At 36.3% G+C, this 24,093-nt stretch overlaps 1 protein-coding gene and 1 pseudogene across 7 annotated transcripts in view; one reads left to right on the top strand and one right to left on the bottom strand.

Annotated features, from left to right (window-relative positions):
- Positions 1-24,093, top strand: part of RAD51B (RAD51 paralog B) — a 670,105-nt gene that overhangs the window by 56,909 nt on the left and 589,103 nt on the right. The gene's annotated exons all lie outside the window — the stretch shown is intronic.
- On the bottom strand, positions 22,233-23,350 carry LOC116528663 (annotated as a pseudogene). Its single transcript, XR_004259133.1, has one exon. The product of XR_004259133.1 is annotated as a THAP domain-containing protein 2 pseudogene (transcript).

Here is a 24,093-nt window from a genome sequence, read left to right as displayed (position 1 = left end):
TTGTTTCTTCTCCATCACAGCTTTCACCCCGTAGCATGTTATATATATAATGTTTGTGTGTTCCTTCTACTGTCTCATCCTCTCTCTCTCTCTCTCTCTTTATTGAGACAGGGTATCACTCTGTCACCTAGGGTGGAGTGCAGGCACAATCACGGCTCACTGTAGCATCAACCTCCCAGGCTCAACTGATCCTTCCACCTCATCCTCCCAAGTAGCTGGGACTACAGGCAGGAACCACCACCACACCTGGCTCATTTTTTATTTTTTGTAGAGATTGATCTTACTATGTTGAGCAGTTTGGTCTCAGACTCCTGTGCTCAAACAGTTCTGCCATCTTGACCTCCCGAAGTGCTGGAATTACAGGCATGAGCCACTGGACCTGGACTGCCTTATTGTCAGTACCAGCAATAGTGCCTAACATATAGTAGACACTCCACAAATATTTTTGAATGTATGAATTGTAGATATTACTTCTCATCTTGGTCTTTAATTAATCTTATCTCTATTGGTACTGAACTTAAGTTTTAATATTTGCTTTTAACCTTATTTTTAATATACCTTTGGTTTTAACAGTAATAAAATACAATTTTCAGTGGCAGAATGTCCTATATTGGAGATGTACTCCAGTATTAAAATTCAAAATTCTTAAGATTCTTAAATTTGAAAAAGGCTTTAGAGATTTAGATAGTATCAGAGAGCCAGGCAGTAAGAGAAGAGATTTTTATCTCAGTCTAGTAGAACTATGACAGGTGAATGTCTGATGGCCCCTGAGCATTGGGTGGTAAGCCATGCATTCTAGATATATAGATGGCAGATAAACACATGAAAAGATAGTCAGAATCCTGTCATTAGGGACATGCAAATTAAAATCACAATGAAACACCACTACCCATCTATTAGAATGGCTCAGAAAACGCTGATCTGAACCATTTTCCCTTCTCCCTAGGCTCAGGACCCAGGGCTGGTACCACCACAAACCCAGTAGCTTAAGGAATTAGGAAGAAGGGTAAGAGAGCAATCTGCTTATAAGAGCAGTGTTTTCTCAAACTAGGTTAAGTCATTGACTCCTTTTAAATGCAAATAAGATTCTCACAAAACCCCATTGCTGACTTCATTTTTATTATAATATCACAGAAATTACAGAATTATAAGACGAGTTAATAATTCTTTACATTAAATTGTGCTTATAAAACCATAAAGGTGGATTGCATCTACAGGCACCATTGTACTATTCTAATTACGCCAATTTAATATGTTATAGATGATAATTTGCTAAATTAAATGATTGATTGTAATATATGTATATAAACTTATCTTACAAATTGTTTTGAAATATATGTATAAAACTACGTATATAAAACGTGATGACTCAGCTCTTCCACCTCTTTCTCTATTTGAACTAGCACTAAAAAACCTTCATCTGTTTGGGAAGAGTGACATAATTTAGCCCTCATGTGGGCTTGAATGCATTTAAGTTTTAAGTTTGCTGTTGCTCTTTTCTACATGGGTCCCTGAGAATTAAAGAGGAACTAATTGATATCACTTGATTGAAAATAGATGTATTAATATCCTTTGGAAGTTTTCAATTATAAGATGGTTTTACTAATATTTTGAAGTTATCACCAAAATGAAAACAAATTTAAAAATTCTCACAGAGAATTTCATAGACGTTTGAATATGTTGAGACTGCAATTTTGAGAAACAGTTGTAGAAGTCTGGTAGAATCTTTTTTCCTCAAGTTTATGGAAGAGGTGTAAGTGATACTCTGCTGTTGGGTTGGAAGATGTAGAACCTTTGTCTTTTTAGAGCGTGTTCACATTAGTATTGAAAAAACAGTAGGCTCTGAGACTTTAGAGATACTTGATAAAAATAACAGAAAAGAATTTAAATATTGCCTTATAAAATAAATTGTGGTTATGGCTATTTATGTTGACTGTTTATCATTGACTTCTAATTACCACATACAGAATAGTTATTATACATCTTATAAATTATGTATCAGATTAAAATAATAGGATGTTTTTGCCAGAAAGGACCTTAAAGAAAATTTAGATTAGCCCCTTCATTTTACAGTGAGACCAAAAAGTGATCTGACTTGCTCCAATATATTCAGCATAGGAAAGGACAAGCAGTGGGTAGAATGAGAGATCTTTTAGATGCCAGTTTGAGGATTTTTTTTTCCACGGCAGAATTTTTTTTTTTTTTCTGAGACATACAGAATTATGGTAGATTTCTTAATGGCATGATTGTATCTTCTATTTCTTTGATTTCCAGGACCTAGCACTATGGATAACTAATATTTAGGAGGTAACAGCTAATGTAAGTATAATTCAGGTTTAAAAATAGTCTTACCATAATATGTATGTCATATTTTCATTCATTGTAATATTTTTCTTTATCTTTTAAAACATAATTTGAATTATTTTATTCTTGCTGTTGAAATTCTTAAGTTTTTTTTTGAGACGGAGTCTCGCTCTGTTACCCAGGGTGAAGTGCAATGACACCATCTCAGCTCACTGCAATCTCTGCTCCTGGGTTCAAGTGATTCTCCTACCTCAGCCTCCAGAGTAGCTAGGATTACAGGCACATGCCACCACACCTGGCTAATTTTTGTATTTTTAGTAGAAATGGGGGTTTCACCGTGTTGGTCAGGCTGGTCTCAAACCCCTGATTTTGTGATCCACCAGCCTCGCCTCCCAAAGTGGTGGGATTACATGCGTGAGCCACCGCACCCGGCCAAGTTTTTAAGTTGACCTTTGTAGCAGGCCGTGTTAGTTGTAATCTCTTTATTTTCCATTCCAGAGTTTTATAAGTTGTTGGAATGAAAGAGAATGAAAATACATTACTTAGATAACAGGACTTTCACCTTTTGAAAAGTCTTTGGAAATGCTTTTTACTCCTGTATCCAAGATCTACATTTTTACTTTTTCAGAGAATTCAACGAATCAATTTCAGTTGTTATATGAATAATATTAAACTTTTTTTGTCTCCTCTGATTCCTCTACTTCCTTCATTTCTTGATATTGTACAAATGCTTTCTGGTGTAAGGGGACTAATACCAGTTAACACTATTTACAAAAGAAGTATATGGAGAAAAATTTGGATATATTATTAAATATTCTAAGAGGGAAATGCCTTATTTCCATTGAAAGTTGTTGTTAAAATCCAAATTATTTTGCTAAGATGTGCTTATAATCAGTTTTTCTGTTGCCATCTGTGTTCTTGATTACATGCCTTTTGAGAATATCCATTGCTCTAATTTATTGCTTATCAAGGTTTCTGGAATATTACTGATTACTTTTAAGTTTAAAGCTGCTTGGAAAAATGATTCAAGATATGTACATTTTTTATTTTGCTATTTTAAAGACAGAGTTTTAAATCATTAACAAATGGAAATAATTTTTTTCTTGTTTTAAAGTGGACATGTTACAAGGTTTAACTTTTTATTATTTGACAAAGCATAAATTTTTGTTTTCTTTTTAGTGATAAACTTCATGTGTGCCAGAATTTATTTATTATTATTATTTTTTACACCATGAGCTGTCCCATTATGCCAACTGGGTTTAATTTTTGTGGGATTATACCTTGTCTTAGATACTAATAAATATTGAAAATTAAAAAATAAGAAACTAGGCCACTTCACTTAAAATAATTAAGGTTTTATTAATTATAAATTGGGAATATTGTGTTTGTAACTTGTGAGATAAGAGGAAAAAGAATGTATGTACACAAATTTGACATTTACTTTTATCTTAAACAAATATTCAAAACTGTCACTTTTGTGAAAGCCTGATGAAGTTACTCTGATTGTAAAGTAGGAATCCTAGACCCTAGATGTAGACATAGATATGCCGTTAAAACTCTGCAGTCCTATTTTGCTGTGTGTAATGTTGTATGACTTTTCTAGAAATCATGTAATTTTTGGTTTACTCTTATTACTTTCATATTTATTACTGGAAACAAGCACCATAGGACTTCTGAAGTAAGAAAAGTCCTTTACAGTGTTTTTCCTTTCCATAAATACCTACTGTTGGCTCACTCTCATTTGAAATCAGATTGTTCTTAAAACTATCTTATGTTCATTCAGGTCCCTGAAACTCACAGTCTAGACTAAACCTTTATCAGTTAGTGAAAATAATTCTAGAAAAAGTATATCTATCTTTTGTGTAGCTCTTTATGCTTTCTGAAACTTTGTTTTTATTGTTTCTAGCAAAAAGCTAGAAACAAGTTAAAGGTTAATGAGTAGGTGATTGGCTAAATTAGTGTTGATATATCCATACAGTATTATATTGTGCCATTGTTGAATGAGTTAGCTCAGAAATGGTTTTGCAGGCAAGGGTTAATTCAGCTGGTGTGGGTTACTCACACCCAGCCATTCCCAAAAAGGCCTCCTTTCAGGACTGCCCTTGACTGGCTCCTGGGAGATGAGAGCTGAGCCCTGGCAATATTCTGCTTAGTAAGAGTGTTATGTGCTTGAGGACTTGAGCCACAGGTACTGGTTTGATCAGATAGTTTATACAAACAGTGTGATTTATGGTGAAGCCTTATTTTTCTCTGGGGATCTGGGGACTACAATCTAAATAGCTGAGGTCATTCACATGCAGGCATTACATGCCTAGTGACTGTCCCTCAATAAAAATGCTGGACATGTAGGTGTGGGTGAACTTTCTTGGTTGACGTTACTTTGCATGTGTGGTCACACATTGTTGCTAGGACAACTAAGCATGTGCATGCAACTCCACTGAGAGAGGACACCTGGAATCTTGCACCTGGTTTCTCCTGGACTTTGCTCATGCTCCTTTTCCCTTTGCTTATTTTGATCTGTATCCTTTTGCTGTAATAAGCCATAACTGTGAATATAACAGCCTTTCTGAGTCCTATGAGTCCTTCTAGTAAATCATCAAGCCAGAAGGAAATCATGGGGACCCTTGACATCCAGGAGCACTAATACATGTGTACAAGAGTATCTATGGCAACTTAATTTGTAATTGCTCAAAACTGGCAACATGTAGTTAATAGTATTGCATCAATCTTAATACATTGGTTTTGATAATTGTGCTATGGTATGTAAGATGGTGATATTAGGAGAAGCTGGTAAAGGGCATTTGGGAACTCTGTACCCTTTCTGCAACTTTCTGGTAAATCTAAAATTGTTTCAAAATAAAAAATTTAAAAAACAAAAGGAGGTCAGGTGTGGTGGATCACACCTGAAATCCTTCATTTGGGAAACTAAGGTGGGAGGATCACTTGGCCAGGAGCTGGAGACCAGCCTGTGCAACATAGCAAGACCTTGTCTTCACATACTGTCCCCCCTCCAACACACAAACAATTAGCTGGGTGTGGTGGTGCACACCTGTAGTCATAGCTACTTGGGAGACTGGGGCAGGAGGATGGCTTGAGTCCAGGAGTTCAAGGCTGCAGTGAGCTATGAACATGCCACTGCATTCCAGCATGGGTAACAGAGCAAGACTCTGTCTCAAAAATAAATACATAGGAGAGTAGGGCAGGTTTTATGAGTAGAAGTTGGCTCTGGGTACCCATAAGGAAACAGCACTGGCTGTATTTGGAGAAGGACTTGATTTTGATGCATTGGCTCTCTTCCGTTTAGTTATCTGGTTCCATAGATATTATCTAATACCTCTTCAATTTAAACCCTGCTCTTCATCTTTCAGCAAATCCTCTTGGCTCCACTTTCTAAATACATTCAGTACCCTATTACATTCTACCACCTTCATTACTACCATCTGGTTCCTGGAGGTTAAAAGTACTGGTTTTGGAGTTAGACATTGGTTTGAATCTTAGCTCCACTATTTGCTAATTTTATGACCTTGAATAAGTATTTATGCCAGCTTTAACTTTTAGTTTCCACGTTTGAAAAATGAGGATAATCATATCTGACTCATAGGGCTGTGAGTATTAAATGAGATAATGTCTGTAATGTTCTTCACAATGTTTGGCACATTCAGTAAAATGTAGCTTATAATTGTTAATTTTGCTAGTTACCTCATTCTAAATGCCTGGTGTATGCTATCTCTCTCCTCCTAATATATTTTTTAACAAGGCTGCAAGTGCCTCAGAAGGAAAAATCATGTCTTATTTACGGTTGTATCCCCTCTGTGGTTATTGATGGAGGCTGTTACTGCCTGAACCCTCCTTTATCTGGTTAACTCATATTTATTTTTTGGGTCTTAGACTCTTTTTGTCTTTCCTTTTTAATTCCACCTTTAGCACTTGCATCCAAAGCTCCATGCTAGGCACAATGGGATAATAAAGATGAATAAAACATAGTCTTTGCCCTAAAGGCTTTTACAAATAAGGTAATTGTAGAGACAAATCGCTCTCTGTGATATAATGGAGAATAAAATAAGTATCTTGTCTACCGTTCCTTTTCTGTTTCTTACAAATTTGTAAGTAACTTGGTGCTTCCCTGTCTGTCCATTATTTGGGACTATAGATTACACAGAAGGAATTAATTAAAGGGAGGTAGCACAGACCTTCATAGGCTCTTGGTAAACCCTTTATCATGTCTAGCTTTGACCCTTAAATGTTCCATTCTTTTTTTAGTTTTATTTTTTGAGACAAGGTCTCTCTCTGTTGCCCAGGCAGGAGTGCAGTGGCATGATCATAGCTTACTGCAGCCTTCATCTGCCGAGCTCAAGTGATCCTCCTGCCTCAACCTCCCAAGTAGCCGGGACTGCAGGCATGTACCACCACGCCTAGCTAATTTTTTTGATTTTTAGTAGAGATAGGGTCTTGCTATGTTGACCAGGCTGATCTTGAACTCCTGGGCTGAAGCAGTCTGCCCACCATTGCCTCCCAAAGTGCTTGGATTACAGGCATGAGCACCATGCCTGGCCAGTGTCCCATTCTTATTTAGAAAGTGATTGCTCTTTTGGAGACTGATAGGTAGTGGTTAAATTGATAAAGCACATGCATAATTCTAAAGTTGTATTGCTAAGAAAAGGTTGGAAATGAAGGCCAGCTAGGTAGCTCCTAGTCTTTAGTGTTACCTTACATATGTTACACAGTGCCTTGATTTGTTGTAAAATTTTCTAATTGAAGATCTTAAGGTTGTAGCTGAGTGGCAATCTTGTTTTCCATTGAGTCCAGAGATGCAGAGAATGAGGCGATGTATCTAAGATTACTTAAGGAGCCATTTGGATAATTGAATAATATCACTTGCCACTTCTATCCTGGGTTGTTATTGTAATATCTTAATGGGTCTGCTCCTCTCTTTTCTGTATCAGTATGAGGGAATGTGTTCTCTTTCCCGGGCCACAAGGGGGCATAGTTATAAGGGCAAGACTTCCCAGCGCCATCCCCCCTCCCATCTCGCTCCATCTGGGAGATTTGTTTACGTTTGAATTTCGCCGGCAGGAGAAAGGGTCAAAAGTCAATCACTCCAGCGGAAGTTCTAAGGAACTCCTTTCATTGGCCCAGGGTCTTAGAGAAGGTGGGGGTTCCTGCCAGGCTAAAAGTCCCCTTCTTCCACACTCCTTTGGACTCCATGTTTGGGTTCCACGAACACTATCTCAGGGAAGCCTGTCTTCCCCTCCTAAACTCCATCTGTCTCTATTCCCTTCCACTCAGTGTGGAAGCTGCTTTCCTCTCTTGTAATCCATCTTTCTGGATTGTCTCACTCAGTGTTGGAGGAGCTTTCCTTCTCTGGTTTTCTCCCTCCGGAAATGCTTCTCACTCAGTGTGAGAGTGGCATTTCTTTCTCAGTGTGAGAGTTAGCTGTTTCTCCCTCCTTCTCCTTTCTCTCTCTCTAAATAAGTCGCTTTCTACAAACACCTTTGAGTCCGGCATTTACTGTGCACTGCACCATGGTCCCCTCTCCCATTCTTGAGAGGGCAGGAGACCAAGAACCTGGAGAAACGTCCTCTCAGGGGAGCTGAGGGTACCCTGAACCCCTGAACCCCAGTATTACAAGTAATAGTTCATATGGGTACATACCGTTACTACATCATTTTCCCAAAGTGTATCTCTGATCACATCCCTCCTATGTTCAGAAGCATTGTGTGGTACCATGATGCTTATAGAATTAAAACTAGTAGACTGTAAGCCCTATGGGAGCAGATAAACTATTTGTTTTGTCCACAGTTGAATCCTTTGCAGCTAGAACAGTGTATGGCACATAATATATTCTCTAATTAATATTTATTGAATGATTAAGTCTCAGTTTAATATATCATATGATATTTAAAGGTTTCTTGCTTCTGGCTCCAACCTGCTCCTCCCATGTTGTCATTTCTCTTCTGTGCAGACTGCTGGTCTACCCCTGGACCTTTCTATGTCTTTTTAGCTGTGGATGTCCTCCTCTTTCATCTCTTCCTTTCTAATTTTTTTTTCTTTTCTGACTGAGCTCTCAAGTTCTGTCTCTCCCCTGAGATTTTTGTATCACTGTTTTAGCCCCAGTTAATTCTACCTTCTTTTATAGTACACATGGTCTAACTTCTAATTGGAACTTTAATCATGTGTTTGCCTTGCAATGCCATTTAAATATTTGCATGTGTATATCTGAGCTCCTCAGTTATGCTATAAACCTCCCTGAAAACAGAATTATGTTCTTATGCATCCTCCATAGCTGCCTATATTGAATAGTGTTGTATATTGAGTAGGTGTCCAGTACATATTTGTAGAATGATGTAACACACTTTTTTTAGTTAGACAGTTTTTGAAATGCATATCTAATTAGATACCTTCTTCAGTTGTTACACTACTTAAAGGGAAAGCATTCTAACATTCATTTAAAAATTGAAAAGATACTTAGAAACTAAAACTTAAGTGTCTCCCCTACCCCTTTAAAACAGTGTAGAAGATTCATTGATAATTTGACAGCTCTGTACCTTTAATTTAGTATGATGCAAGAACTTCTGTGAGATATCAACCAAGATTTTATACAAAGAGCTGTGATTATCAGGGTGGGAATTTAACATCAGTGCTCTGTACATAGTATTACTATAATACCTTCTTTAGAAGTTTAACTATGTCAGATGATATTCTATGTTATGAATTTTAATTCATGAAAGGAAAACACTGTAGAGAAGTTAGATTATCTGTTGAATAGAATCTAATAACAGCTCACTGTTTAATTGAATTCAAATACACAGTTGAAAATATAAAACTGGCTGTATGAGAGTTTGGTCAAAAGATAATTTCTTGTGTTTTTCAAAGACAAAATTTGCTTTTTTGGTTGATACTGTTACATATCCTTTGCATTTCTTGAATGTGTCCACTTAGTTAGTATAGTACAGTTAAGACAATTACCTTCCAAGTAAAGCTGGAGGCAAAGTACTTTCTGATATAAAAATATATTTCAAAATAATAAAACAGTATGATACTAGCATAAAAACAGATATACAGACCAATGGAACAGAATAGAGAGCAGTAGAAAGTACCCAGAATCGCAATACAGTTCACAATATTAAAGATATGGAATCAATCTAAGTGGATGATTGGATGAAGAAAATGTAGTATGTGTACACAGTAGAATACCCTTCAGCTATAACAAAGAATGAAATGATGTCTTTTGCAGCAACGTGGATCAAATCGGAGGCCATTATCTTATGTGAAATAAGCCAAACACAAAAAGACAAATACCACATATAAATGGGACTGAAATAGTGTGTACTCATGGATGTAGAGTGATAGACAGTGGAGCCTGTCTATCAGGCATGATAGACAGGAATGATAGACAGTGGAGCCTGGGAAGGGTGGGAGGGGATTGGTTGATGAGAAATTACTTAATTAGTACAATGTATGTTACTTCGGTGATGGATACATGGAAAGTCCTGACTTAATCACTATGCAAAGTATTGTGTAACAAAATTACACTGGATCTCATATTTTTATATAAATGAAATGAAAAATGAAAGAAAATAGAAGTTTAAGTACCAGATGTGTTACAACTAGCTATGCAACCCTGGACCAGTCAGTTCTCATTTCTCAGCCTCAGTGTCATTATCTGTAGAAAGTGGCTAAAAGTTGCTATCTCATAAGGCTTAATATTATTGTTACTAATAATATTGATAAATGAATAGTAATAGTTTATTTCTGATTACTAGACTTTATACAGGTTTTTATAATTTATAAGCACGTTCATATGTAATCATCTTATAGGGATAATATATGTTTATATTTCTGAAAGGACTTTGTAGATTCTGAAGTACTATGTGACTATTAGTTGCTAGTTTCATAACCAGCTAAATCTGATTTAGTGACTTTTTTTACCTTTAGTTAATTTAACAATGAATCAGAGTTTTCTAAACTCAAATAATGCACTTAACTCAATTTGTTTAGCTAAAGCAAACGTTTTTGAATGTTTTTTGACTAGTGTTAAGATTGTTTTAAAATTAGATTGTAAGGACATCTGGCTTTTATATTATTCTTATTTAAAGATGTAGAGATGGTGATGCATTAAATTCATGAGTGGTTAGTAGTTGGGGCCTAGTGTCATTTTTTGGAGTTATAGTGATATACTCTGTCCACTAAGAGCAAGATTATCATTTAGTGATAAATCAGTGTAGTTATTTTAAAATAAATATTTAGTACTTTATGTTTACAGAGGACCCTGCAATTATTAGTTAGTTTATACCAATATTCATTGCTATATAAAGGGCTGGGCAAGTGCCCGTAATGCCCAACTTTGGGCAGGATTTATAGGCATCTTTGAGAAAACTTTTTTTTGAAGATTGACTCTTGCTGTGTCACCCAGTCTGGAGTGCAGTTGTGCAACCTCCGCCTCCGAGGTTCAGGTGATTCTCCTGCCTATGCTTCCCGAATAGCTGGGATTACAAGCGCCCACCAACACGCCTAGTTAATTTTTGTATTTTTCGTAGAGACGGGGTTTCACCATGTTGGCTAGGCTGGTTTCAAACTCCTGACCTCAAATTATCCATCTGCCTCGGCCTCCCAAAGTGGTGGGATTACAGGCATGAGCCACCGAGCCCGGCCTGAGAAAAATTCTAACTCTGGATTTAGTTGGTTTGTCTGTATACTGTCAGGATTCTGCAAAGCTTATTTGATTGTTTATTTGTACCAGCATTTGCCCAGAGAAGTTATTCTGAAAAACACTGTCAAAATGATAAAAACCTTTTCTGTGCATTTGTTTCAGAATCTCATCGCTTCTAGGATCTGGAATTTCTTTCTAAAGTGTAACCTAAATATTTCCCTTCAGAAGTTAAATAACTAATATTTTTAGTGTAACCACCATTTAAGGCATTTTTAAAAAATGAAATAGTCTGCTTTCAAGACTCTTGTTTCTATTATGAATATAAAACATATTTTTAAAAAGATTAACATTACACAGTAGTAGATAAGAAGTACTAATTAGGTATTTGTGCGAGATACTGTTAGTTGCCTACCCAAAACTTATTTCCATCTTAACCTTGTTAATAGAACCCTAATCAAGTTTTGGTAGCCGTGTGCCCAGCCTTGGTTCATGACAGTCATTGTGTTTCCTGATTTCTCAACTTCTTTTACAACTGAAGATAGTCATGTGACCGAGTTCTGGACCCTAATGTCTGTTTTAGCTCTCCTTTTTTTTCCTTTCCATCTTTTATTTTAGTTAGGGCGTACCTGGAGCAGGTTTGTTATTTGGGTAAATTGCATGTTATGAGGGTTTGGTGTTCAGATTATTTCATTACCCAGGTAACAAGCATAGTACGCAGTAGGTAGTTTTTCAGTTCATACCCTCCTTCCACCCACCACCCTTAAATAGGCCCCAGTGTCTATTGTTTCCATCTTTGTGTTCATGAGGACTCAGTGTTAAGCTTCTACTTACAAGTGTGGACATGTGGTATTTGGTTTTCTGTTACTGCATTAGTTAGCCTAGGATAATGGCCTCCAGCTCTATCCATATTGCTGCAAAGGACATGATTTAGTATTTTTAATGGCTGCATATTAATCTATGGTATATATGTACCACAGTTTCTTTATCCTGTCAACTATTAATGGGCCTTTAGGTTGATTCCATGTCTTTGCTATTGTGAATAGTGCTGTGATGGACATACGCATGCTATGTGTTTTTAGGGTAGAATGATTTATATTCCTTTGGGTGTATACCTAGTAATGGGATTGCTAGGTTGAATGATAGTTCTAAGTTCTTTGAAAAGTTGCCAAACTGCTTTCCACAATAGCTAAACTTATTAACATTCCTACAAACAGTGTATAGGTGTTCCCTTTTCTCTGCAACCTCACCAGCATCTATTATTCTTTGAGTTTTCAATAATAGCTATTCTGACTGGTGTGAGATGGTATCTCATTGTGGTTTTAGTATATATTTGTCTAATGATTAGGGATTTTGACCATTTTTTTCATTTGCTTTTTGGCTGTGTGTTTGTCTTTTTTTGACAAGTGCCTTTTCATGTCCTTTGCCCCTTTTTAATGGACCTGTTTGTTTTTACTTGTTCATTTCTTCAAATTCCTTATAGATTCTGGATATTAGATCTCTGTCAGATACATAGTTTGCAAATATTTTCTCCCTTTCTGTAGGTTATCTGTTTATTGTGTTCACAGTTTTTGTTGTTGTTGTTGCTGTTGTACAGATCTCTTTTGTTTAATTAGATCCCATTTGTCAGTTTTTTTTTTTTTTTTTCAGTTGCTTTTGGAGTCTTTGTCATGAAATCTTTGTCATGGCCTGTGTCCAGAATAGCATTTCTTAGGTTTTCTTCTAAGGTTTTTATAGTTTTAAGTTTTATACATTTAAGTCTTTAATCCTTCTTGAGTTGGTTTCTGGACATGGTGAAGGGAAGCAGTCCAATTTCAATCTTCTGCATATGGCTAGTCACTTAAGTCAGCACCATTTATTTAATAGGGAATTCAGTAAATGCTGCTGGGATTGCTTGTTTTCATCAACTTTGTCAAAGGTCAGATGGTTGTAGGTAGGTATGTGGCTTTATTTCTGGGTTTTCTGATCTATTTTTTTTTTTTTTTTTTTTGAGACAGAGTTTCGCTCTTGTTACCCAGCCTGGAGTGCAATGGCGTGATCTCGGCTCACCGCAACCTCCGTCTCCTGGGTTCAGGCAATTCTCCTGCCTCAGCCTCCTGAGCAGCTGGGATTACAGGCACGCGCCACCATGCCCAGCTAATTTTTTGTATTTTTAGTAGAGACGGGGTTTCACCGTGTTGACCAGGATGGTCTTGATCTCTTGACCTCATTATCCACCCGCCTCGGCCTCCCAAAGTGCTAGGATTACAGGCTTGAGCCACCGCGCCCGGCTATTCTGTTGTTTTATGTGTCTGCTTTGTACTAGTACCATGCTGTTTTGGTTACTGTAGTTTTGTAATATAATTTGAAGTTGAGTAGTGGGATGCTTCTGGCTTTGTTATAATATTTTTGTTTAGGATTGCTTTGGGTTTTTCAGGTTCTATATGAATTTTAGAATAGTTTTTTTTTCTAATTCTGTGAAAAATGTTGGTAGTTTGATAGAAATAGCATTGAAACTGCAAATTGCTTTGGGCAGTATGGCCATTTTAACAATATTGATTCTTTTAATCCATGAATATAGAATGTTTTTCATTTGTTTGTGTCATCTCTGATTTTTTTCAGCAGTGTTTTGTAATTCTTGCTGTAGAGATCTCTCACCTCCCTGGTTAGCTGTGTTCCTAGGTATTTTATTTTTTTGTGGCTATTGTGAATAGTATTGCATTCTTGATTTGGCTCTCAGCTTGGCTGTTGTTGGTGTATAGAAATGCTACTGATTTTGTACATTGATTTTGTATTTTGAAACTTTGCTAAAGTTGTTTATCAGATCTGGAGTCATATGAAAGCTTGTTCATGCCATTTTTTAGTTAATGCTTGTGCCTGCTGGGGGTCCAACTGGAACATTCACATGTGGTTTTAATATTGTCACTGTTTTTTTTTTTTTTTTTTTTATGACCCTACCTCAGGAGTTATTTAGCATCATCTCTGCTGTACTCTATTAGACAAGACTGTTAGAAATCTCCTGCTAGACTTACAGGGAGAAAATGTGTTCCCTTCTGTCAGTTGGAGGAGCATCTGTCATGTTATAAAAAGAACATATTAAACAGAATAAATATATTGAGGTGGCCATCTTTAGAAAATACAGCTTACTACAGCATTTAAGGGAAGGTTTATTGTTCGGGGGTTGTTGGTCAGTGATGTTTTAGGCATGATCCTTTGTTGCTTATTCCTTCTTCATGCCTCAAAGGAGCAGCAACCATCTTGTGCCTACGAGGTGATAAACCAACCTGCTAAGGATTTTGACATCATTGGAAGTCAATCTTGGATGATCCATTTCCAGGCTTCTTTTTTTCCTATGTAGAAATACCTATTTGTTTAAATTACTGTATTAAGGGTTTTTTTTTTTTTTTTTTTTTGAGATGTCACCCAGGCTGGAGTGCAGTGGTGTGATCTCGGCTCACTGCAACCTTTGCCTCCTGGATTCCTGAGATTCTCCTCTCTCAGCCTCCCGAGTAGCTGAGACTACAGTCCTGTGCCACCACACCTGGCTAATTTTTTTTTTCATATTTTTAGTAGAGACGGGGTTTTGCCGTGTTAGCCGAGATGGTCTCCATCTCTTCACTTTGTGATCTGCCCCCCTGGGTCTCCCAAAGTGCTGGGATTATAGGTGTGAGCCACCGCACCTAGCTGGTTTTTGTTTTTTATAACAAATTATAATCCCCAAATCTCATGGTTGTCAACTTTGAGCATACATAGGAATCACTGTAGAGCTTGTTAAAATAACGACTGCTTGGCCACATCTTAGAGTTGCTGATTTCATTAAGTCTGGCATATGGGTCAAGAAGTTGGATTTGTAACAAACTCTCTGGTGTTTTTGATGCTATGGTCTTGGGACTTAGGTATGGGCTTTGGGACTTCAAAGAAGAGTGGGCGATTAGGGCTGACTAAAGGGAAAGATGGAATTTGGGACAAATAGGCGAGATTTAGAGAGGATTGGGAAGCAATTGGTATCAACAAATAACGTGAAAGCAGAAAAAGTGTAATTTTTTTTTTTTTAAGGATTTCTGCGAGTAAATTAGGTTACTTGGAGCAGGAGGTTTTTTGTTTTTTGTTTTTTTAAACTGAGGATGGGAGATTAGGTTAAAAGGGAAATAAGGACTGGATTAAGGAGGTCCTTGGAGGCCAGAGAGACATTTGTTTTTTATTTTGTAGGTACTTAGTAACCGTTAGAAGTTTTCATAGAGAGTAACATGGCCAGAGCAGTATGTCAGGAGGATAATTAGGTGGTGGTAGTGGAGTACATTTAGTTATTAAACAAATGGTTCTTGAGCACTTGTAATGTCTTGGACTCAGTTCTCTGTACTGGGAATAATACAAGGGTGAATAAGACATGGAGCCTGCCATCAAAGAGCACGGTCTGGTGCAGAAAATCTGAGTGTGGGTAGAGGACCCTGGAGGTCCCTGAGACCTTTTTAAGAAGAAAAGGTTAAAAATATTTTCATAATAATACTTTTAATAATTCTAAGAATTTTGAGATGCTGTTTACTTTTTTGTCATTCTCTTAGTGTACAAGTTTTTCAGAGGATTTGTAACATGGGATGTCATCATTGCTCATATAGCTAATGGAATACATACTCGTGTATTAAAAATTTTGTTTTAATTTCTTAGTTATAACTTGGCATAACCCCCTAAACAAAAGCTCTTCGGAATCCTTAGTAATTTTTTTAGGAGGTAGAGTGCTGAAGCCAAAAAGTTTGAAAACTACTGTTCCAGAGGATAGATTGGAGGAGAAAATACATGAAAAATAAAAAAGTAGCAATGTAAGGTAATAAGAACTTAAACTAGAGTTATAACAAATGAAAAGGGGAGGAAGAGACATTTGGTAGACACTGAGGAGTGGAAAAATTGGTAATACCTAGTGTAAATTATGGTGTGGGAAAATGGATACTGCTAGTGAACATGTAAATTAGTACCAGCCTTTTGGAGGAACAATTTGACAAAACTTATTACAGACTCTAAAAATGAATCTTTCCTATGACTTATTCCATACTTATAAGAAAATAAATAAGAATATATCTTTGCAGTTTTGTTTGTAGTGTCAGTAAAAATTCATAAGAAGCCTAAGTGTTACAGGATTTTGATTAAATAAATTATTGCATTCATTCAATAAAAATAATGATGTGGGTGAATATTTAATGTAAAAAATTATATACTTTTGGCTGGGGATGGTGGCTCATGCCCGTAATCCCAGTACTTTGGGAGGCTGAGGTGGGTGGATCACAAAGTCAGGAGTTTCAGACCAGCCTAACCAACATGGTGAAACCCCATCTCTACTAAAAATATAAAAATTAGCCGGGCATGTCTGTAATCCCAGCTACTCAGGAGGCTGAGGCAGGAGAATCACTTGAACCCAGGAGGCAGAGGTTGCAATGAGCCGAGATGACGCCACTGCACTCCAGCCTGGATGACAGAGCAAGACTCTGTCTCAAAAAAAGAGAATTATATACTTTTTTGTTGTTGTTTTGTTTTGGATTTTTTGAGAGGGGGTCTCACTCTGTTGCCCAGGCTGGAGTAGCATAGCACAAACATGGTTTACTGACCTCTTGGGCTTAAGCCAGGGACTATATGCATATGCTACCACACCTGGCTAACCTTTAAAAATTTTTTTTTGTAGAGATAAGGTCTCAACATGTTGCCCAGGCTGGTCTCAAACTCCTGGGCTCAAGTGATCCTCGTGTCTTGGCCTTCCAAAGTGTTGAGATTACAGGCATGAGCCACTGTGTCTGGCCAAAAAAGACTTTTTATAAAAACCTCAGTTGCATGTTTTCCCCATTATCAACTTGACAGGCATTGGTTTAAGGTTTATGGTTATAAGTACTTATTTCTTATTACTTAAGATCAATCAGTATGTTTAATTTTTCAGAATTTTTTTTCTTAAACATTTTAGTCTTTGGTCCATTTTCAAGTTGTATGTAGGCCTAGGCATACGCCGTGCATATTGTGCAGCTGTGTATACAAATATACCTAACATTAAGAGGTACTTGGCAATAATGGTGTTCAGAAAGGATATTTACTATTCTTATGGACATAGTTTTTTTTGTTTGTTTGTTTCTGTGTTAATTTATATTTAAATAAAAATAATGTTTCACTGAAGGAATTGTAAAGGTGAACTATATGTTAAATATAATCCAGGAAACTAAATTACTGCCATTCTGCTTTGCAGTTTGATATTGCTTGTTTCTCATCTCCTAAAGTCAGTGTTGATGCCTTTTAACATTTTACTGGATTTGTATTGTACCGTATTTGTGCAATGATTTTGATTAGGTAGCAACTGAATTCAGGTTGAAAAGCATAAACCTATATCTGAAAGATAGCCTAGTATAATTTATATTGTACGTCTTTCTGATTTTGAACAATTCTTCCTTTATAACATTAGTGTTGAATAAAAGATAGAATCCTTATGAAATAGTGAACCCAATATCTTTTTATTTTTTGAGTCCGAGTTTCTGTTGCCCAGGCTGTAGTACAGTGGAGCAATCTTGGCTCACATCAACCTCTACCTCTCAAGTTCAAGCATTTCTCTTGCCTCAGCCTCCTGAGTAGCTGGGACTACAGGCATGCTCCACCATACTTGGCTAATTTATATATATATGTATGTATTTTTAGTAGAGACGGGTTGTCACCATTTTGGCCAGGCTGGTCTTGAACTCCTAGCCTCAAGTGATCCACCCTCCTGGGCCTCCCAAGTGCTGGGATTACATACATGAGCCACTGTGCCTGGCCCCAGTCTCATTTTAGACATAAGGCAGAGACAGATGGAAAACGTTTGGCATTGGGTGACATTATTGAGCATTGTTATCTGTGGGTTTCCAGATGTGTTAATCTATGTATTTTCTTATTAAGTCCTTTGCATTGAAATGGTGGTGCATGCACTGGCAGCATTAGCATTACTTGTGAGTTTGTTGGAAATGAGGAATTTTAGACTATATTCAATTGAATCAGAATCTATTTTAATAGGATCCCCAGATAAATCATATGCACACAAAAGCTGGAGAAGTGTTATTTTAAGCCACTTCGAATTGGATTTTTATTTACTTGCAACTGGATGCATCGTGACATGACATTCTAGAGTTGTTTTTTTTTCTTTTTCTTGTTTGTTTGTTTTTCCTGAAGAGGTGCAACCTTCTCCAGGCATGCTGTTGTGAATAGCGGAGGGGCGCCATTTCTGATTATGATAGAAACAGCATTTGTTTAGTCATGAAACAGTTTAAATAGTTCTCATTATACTTTGATTTTTTTTTTCATTTTTTTAAATAGTTATTTTTAGATGAAACCTAAAACTATACTCTTTACTACTTGTGGTAAAAAAAGACCCTACTGTTATTTTTGGCAAGTCAGGAGCTGTAACCTTAGCTGTGCTGGTTAAAAGCCAGCTTTGAGAGTTGCATTTTACCTCCCTTAGGATTACTCCTTCCCATTCTTTCCTCAGCTCCGTTCCTATTTCAGCTAGATAGAGTTTTGTTCTGCATCTCTATTCCAGAACCATTACTCTCTGGGGAGTGACTCTTATAAACTGCTGCCTTTTAGACCAGATGTGTGTTTCAGTTACATGAATAAAGAAAAGAATGTCATCCCCCTGCCATTTTGGGAAAATTTTTTTCTTCTACTCTATGTACAAAGCCAAATGCCACATTCAATAAAAGAAAAACATATTTTAAGTTGTACTTCTTGTTTGTCCATTTTTGTAGAGGGCTTAATGAGTCTGCAGCTAGATATTTTGAATGGTTCAATTCACAAATTAGATCATCATTCTGTGATTAATTGAGAGTGATCTCTCTGTGGTATGCTTTATAGTGAGAATTACCAAAGGTCTGTATTCACTCAGAAAGGTCTTAGCTTTAAAAGCAGTCTTTTAAAGGAAATGTAGCTATGCTGATTGATTTTTTTTTATTGTTATTCTTTGAGTTTTTACTGTGCACTAGGCATTATGCTAGATACTGTGAAAATATATCTGTAATCCTTATTTTAGACGTGATAACATTGAGGCTAGAGAGATTATGTAACATGCAGAAAATTTTATAATTATAGGAACCCACGGCTGGTGTTCACAAAGCTCATTCATCCCCTTGAGGACTTCAGATTCTACTGATTGGGAGAGAAACAGCTCACTGTAATAGAGTGAAAAGTGGATTAAAAATTTTAAATGAATTAAAATGTAAAAGTAGAGATGCAAACAATTTAGTGAGAACACAGAGGAAGAAGGTATTAATTCTAACTAGGAGGATCAGGAAAAAATAATTTATCTTTTCTCCTACTTCTCTAGGTTTTTCAGCTCCTCCTTACTTTTTTTTTTTTTTTTTTTTGGGTTTTGATATAGTATTTTATTTAGAGCTATGTTTTACTTTTAACAAAGATACCATTAATAACAAATTTGTTCAGTGTTCATTTTAAACAGTAAAAATGTCTTACAGCTCATTCAATAAAAAATCATACTTCAGGTCAAATGCTAATGTCCTTGTACCTCCTTTGCTAAGTCAATATAAGGAGGAATCTGTTTTGTTTCAAAACAAAAGCATTTGATTATAAAAAGGTCTACAGTTTACAGTTTTTATTGAATTCCAATTCAACAGCATTTATCAAAGGACTTTATTTCTTTTATGGCATTTAACATATTATATAATAAATATTACTTGTTTCTCTCAGGAGACAGAGCAACTTGAGGGCAGAAAATTATGTCATATTCCTTTTTATATCAAGTACCTAGCCATTGGCTGGTTCTTTGTAGAGGTTGGTGCCCCGTAGACAGAGAACAAATGAACAGAAGATCTGTGTTGTGACTAGCAGAGGAAAAAAACTATTATAATTTCAGTTAGTTTTATGGTCAGAGTGATAAAAAAAAATCTATCAAACTGAAAACAGCATTTTTAATAGACTTCTTTTAGGTTATTCTCTGTGAATGAAGCTAGTTTTAAGATAGACAAATGTATGGTAATAAAACAATTTGATGGGAAGAGTTTGGAGCAAGTTATCAGGACAGTAACATGAAAATGACAGATAAAACACAGAATAGTTTACAATTACTGAGTAGTAGTTTATTTAATACTGTCACATAATAATGAATGAAGATGAAGTAACCTTGTCAAAAGGTTGTTGTATTTTACAATATTTTATTTTTATGATTTAAAAAATTTGTCAAAATATCAAGATATTATTGTAGATGGGTACTGGGCTACATAAATAAGTGTTCTGTAGCAGGGGTGAAGGGTGAACCACATGAGAGTGGTTATATTTGGAAAAAATAGTTTTTATTCAGAAGATTATTTGTCCAACTTATTTTGAGTTATAAAGTAGATATGGTCAGTAAATAATATGCTGGTGAAAAGTTATTTGAAACTATACTAGAAAAAAATAAATATATAATAACAATTCCAAGGAACTACATCCAATACTTAAGATAAAATAACTAGCAAGATTTATAACATCCACAAAAAGATTTTCATAAATACCTGTTTTAAATACCTCTGGGAATTATAAGAGACTTTTTCCTACCTTTGCATTTCGTTGGGAGGCATTCCTTAGTGAAAAAGAGTGCTAATACTGTAAAAGAATTGTTGCTAGGATCCAAGCAAATGCAATTGTTAATGGCTGGCAAAAAAAGTTTTTTTAAAAAATCATAAAGTAGCTCTTACTTTACAGGGAAGATTTACAACAATTTATGACTTGGTATATGCTACCTTCATATGTTAGTATATCACAAGCTTGAATTAAATAAGTTGAGTTAAATAACTTGATTATATATTAACAAATTTTTACATGATTTCAATAAAGCTGTTTGAAGCAAAGGGTTCCTTTTAAACATTAGTGAAATAAAGCAAACCCTTTAGTTGTTCGAGTGGCAATAATAAGAATAGTTCTGGTACTTTTATTTGGTAAAATAATTAGCATTTGCATACCACTATCACAGACATACACATATTTCTATAGGGAACATTTCCCTTATGCACTATGGTTGCTCTATTTGTTTTTTTTTGTTGTTGTTGTTTTAGAAACAGGGGTCTCACTCCATCGCCCAGGCTGGAGTACAGTGGTGCAATCACAGCTCACTACAGCCTCAACCTCCTAGGCTCAAGTGATCTTCCCACTTTAGCTTCCCAAGTAGCTGGGAACACAGGCATGCTGGTTGCTCTATTTCACTCACTAATAAAGGAGATAAAAAGCAAGCTGATGTCTAAGATAAAGTGATAACATTTTAGGTTATTAATACAAATTGTGAAGATATAAGTAGTTTCCCGTGATTAAATTTTACTGTGGGTTTATGAAGAGGAAAGAAAAAGCCCACGATATTGATATGCTTGCTATTTTTGAGGTATAGTATGTATTTGGAAAGTAGTTAAAAAGAAAAAGAAAAGCGTAGGAGTTTTGGTTATCAACAAATATGGGAGCACCAATTTTGAATGGAAATGTAAGATTTTTATTATGAGAAAAAGAGTAGTATACATTTATCTATTTGTTTAAGATAAAAGCTAGGTCCTGAACTCTAAATTATTTTATATGTTTTCTTAGGTGAATATAATCACCTACTAGATTTTACTAATTTGAAGTACTTGAGGCTTTACCTAGTTTGGATGACTCAATGGTACCTCACATTCAAATATTTTCAAAATATTTTACAACCTATTTTGAAATCGAATATTCTTATGAGAGAGGCCATCATAATCTCACTTTTACTGGTTAAAAAAAATACAGAAAGTTTAAATTTAAAAACTTGCCCTGTATCTTTTCTTTTCATTGAGACAGAGTCTGACTCCGTCACCAGGCGCCAGGCTGGAGTGCAGTGGCGCGACCTCGGCTCACTGCAACCTCCGTCTCCCGGGTTCAAGCAATTCTCCTGCCTCACCCTCCTGAGTAGCTGGGACTACAGGTGTGCGCCACCACGCCCAGCTAATTTTTTGTATTTTTAGTAGAGACCGGGTTTAACCATGTTGGCCAGAATAGTCTCGATCTCTTGACCTCGTGATCCTCCTGCCTTGGCCTCCCAAAGTGCTGGGATTACAGGCGCGAGCCAGTACCTTTTCTTTTCTATAAATTTTTCAAATCACAGTGCCTGTTATAATTTAATTAATACCAACCCCAGCAATTTTAAGGTCATGTTAAATGTTGGTTAACTCCTATTTCGCATCTTATTTAGAATGCAATATGCCAACTTTGGTACAGGAAAAAATTCTTTTCTAATATAAGTTAAACATATTACTTATCATAAGCTGTTTTTTAACAGTAGTTTAAAAAGACAAAAACAAAAAACACCTTTCAAACAAACACTTTCCTAGGAAAATTTTTAAGTACATAATTCCAATGTAAGGCACTTCCATTCATTTTCAAATAAAATTTTCATAAAAAGTTTTTGTTCTTTTGTCATCAAGTCTTCACAAATTACATAGTGATGTTACTTCAAGTAAAACTTTATTAAATAATGTATTTTGGCATAAGTGCCATAATTTACCTCTGAAGAAAATGAAGGATAGCTATCAAGCTCTGTGCAAACTAAACTTAAATGAAGGTACTCTTGGTCTGTTTTAGATTTATACTTGGCAGTGTTTTATCTTGCTGATCTTGTTCAAGGAGCTTAAAATCTTCCAAAGGAAGACTTCTTAAGGCAGTTGGTAAAATGTGTTCTGATGTACCTTTAGGTAATACATTGTTTGCTTCTAAATTCTTTACCAAACACGTGGCTTTGATCCATCTTCGAGTAGCTCTGCGTTCCTTTTGTAGGCAGGTTTTCATTTTTCTTCTTAAGCTCGCTATTTCTTTTTCCAGTTTAATTATCCTCTTTTTTGCCTCCATAGGATTCCTAAAGGCATAACCGTGTTCAAGTAGTACTTGCTGACTACTAATGTTTGATTTTAAATTAGATGGTCCAGCTGGAGAACAACTGTTGTTTTTCTTCAAAAGATTCCTTGACTTGAGTTTCATAGACTTTATATGGGTACAAAAATCAAAAATGGTTGGAACAGCATCCATTTTAAGTCGTCGAGTTTGTCCTGTTAGGTCAAAACAGGAGGCTTCAAAGTGCTTTGAACAAAGAAAAGTGTGTTTTCCTGGCACAAAATTTTTGCGCCTAACCAGGCAAACCCATTCTTTTCTTCTTTTAGGATCCAAAGGAAACCTGTGGAAGCTGATGTTAATGTGCTTGTTGTAGGTAGTGGCACAGCCCGCCGCGTTGCAATTGGTCGGCATTTCCCTTTCCCACTCATTCAGCGCCCTTAGGTCTCTACTGAGGCGCTGGCTGCTAAGTTTCCTTCTGGCAGAGGCTGGACCCCTCCTGACTTCTTAATCTTTTAATGGTAACGTAAGTTTTTCAGTAATCAAGATTTACATTTTTGACTCTTTAATTTTCTTCATATTCTTACATTTTATCAATCTGCAATGCCTTTTAGTTCTTACTGAATACAGTTTCTTGGTAATTATCCCCCACTATATATTCCCACTGCTGTCACCCTAGTTTTACCTATCACTGTATCATTTAGGCCAGTGATTATCAACCTTTGGTGGACCTATGAATCATCTAATGGTGCTTTGTCAAAGTATAAAGAGATTTTGACTTATAGTTTAAGGTCATGGGTGATTCATCAAAGCTGAGATATCTAGGGCAGTGATCTTCAAAATGTGATCTTGGGACTGCTGGGTATCTCTGGGACTCTATCAGGGATCTGCAAAGTCAAAACTATTTTCATAGTTAGATTAAGATGTAATTTACCTTTTTCATTGTGTTGACATTTGCACTGAATGTGAAGAAAATAGTGATGGATAAAACTTGTAGTGTCTTAGCTCAAATTAAGAGTGGTACCAGCCGGGCGCGGTGGCTCACGCCTGTAATCCCAGCACTTTGGGAGGCTGTAGCGGGTGGATCACGAGGTCAAGAGATCGAGACCATCCTGGTCAACATGGTGAAACCCCGTCTCTACTAAAAATACAAAAAATTAGCTGGGCATGGTGGCGCGTGCCTGTAGTCCCGGCTGAGGCAGGAGAATTGCCTGAACCCAGGAGGCGGAGGTTGCGGTGAGCCAAGATCGTGCCATTGCACTCCAGCCTGGGTAACAAGAGCGAAACTCTGTCTCAAAAAAAAAAAAAAAAAAAGAGTGGTACCATACCAAATTAGTAATCAACGC

Source organism: Sapajus apella, unplaced genomic scaffold, assembly GCF_009761245.1.
Source record: "Sapajus apella isolate SASKATOON/1434 unplaced genomic scaffold, GSC_monkey_1.0 scaffold59, whole genome shotgun sequence".
Classification (NCBI taxonomy): Eukaryota; Metazoa; Chordata; class Mammalia; order Primates; family Cebidae; genus Sapajus; species Sapajus apella.
The sequence above is the reverse complement of the archived record's forward strand: the minus strand, read 5'-3'. Positions and strand labels throughout refer to the sequence as shown.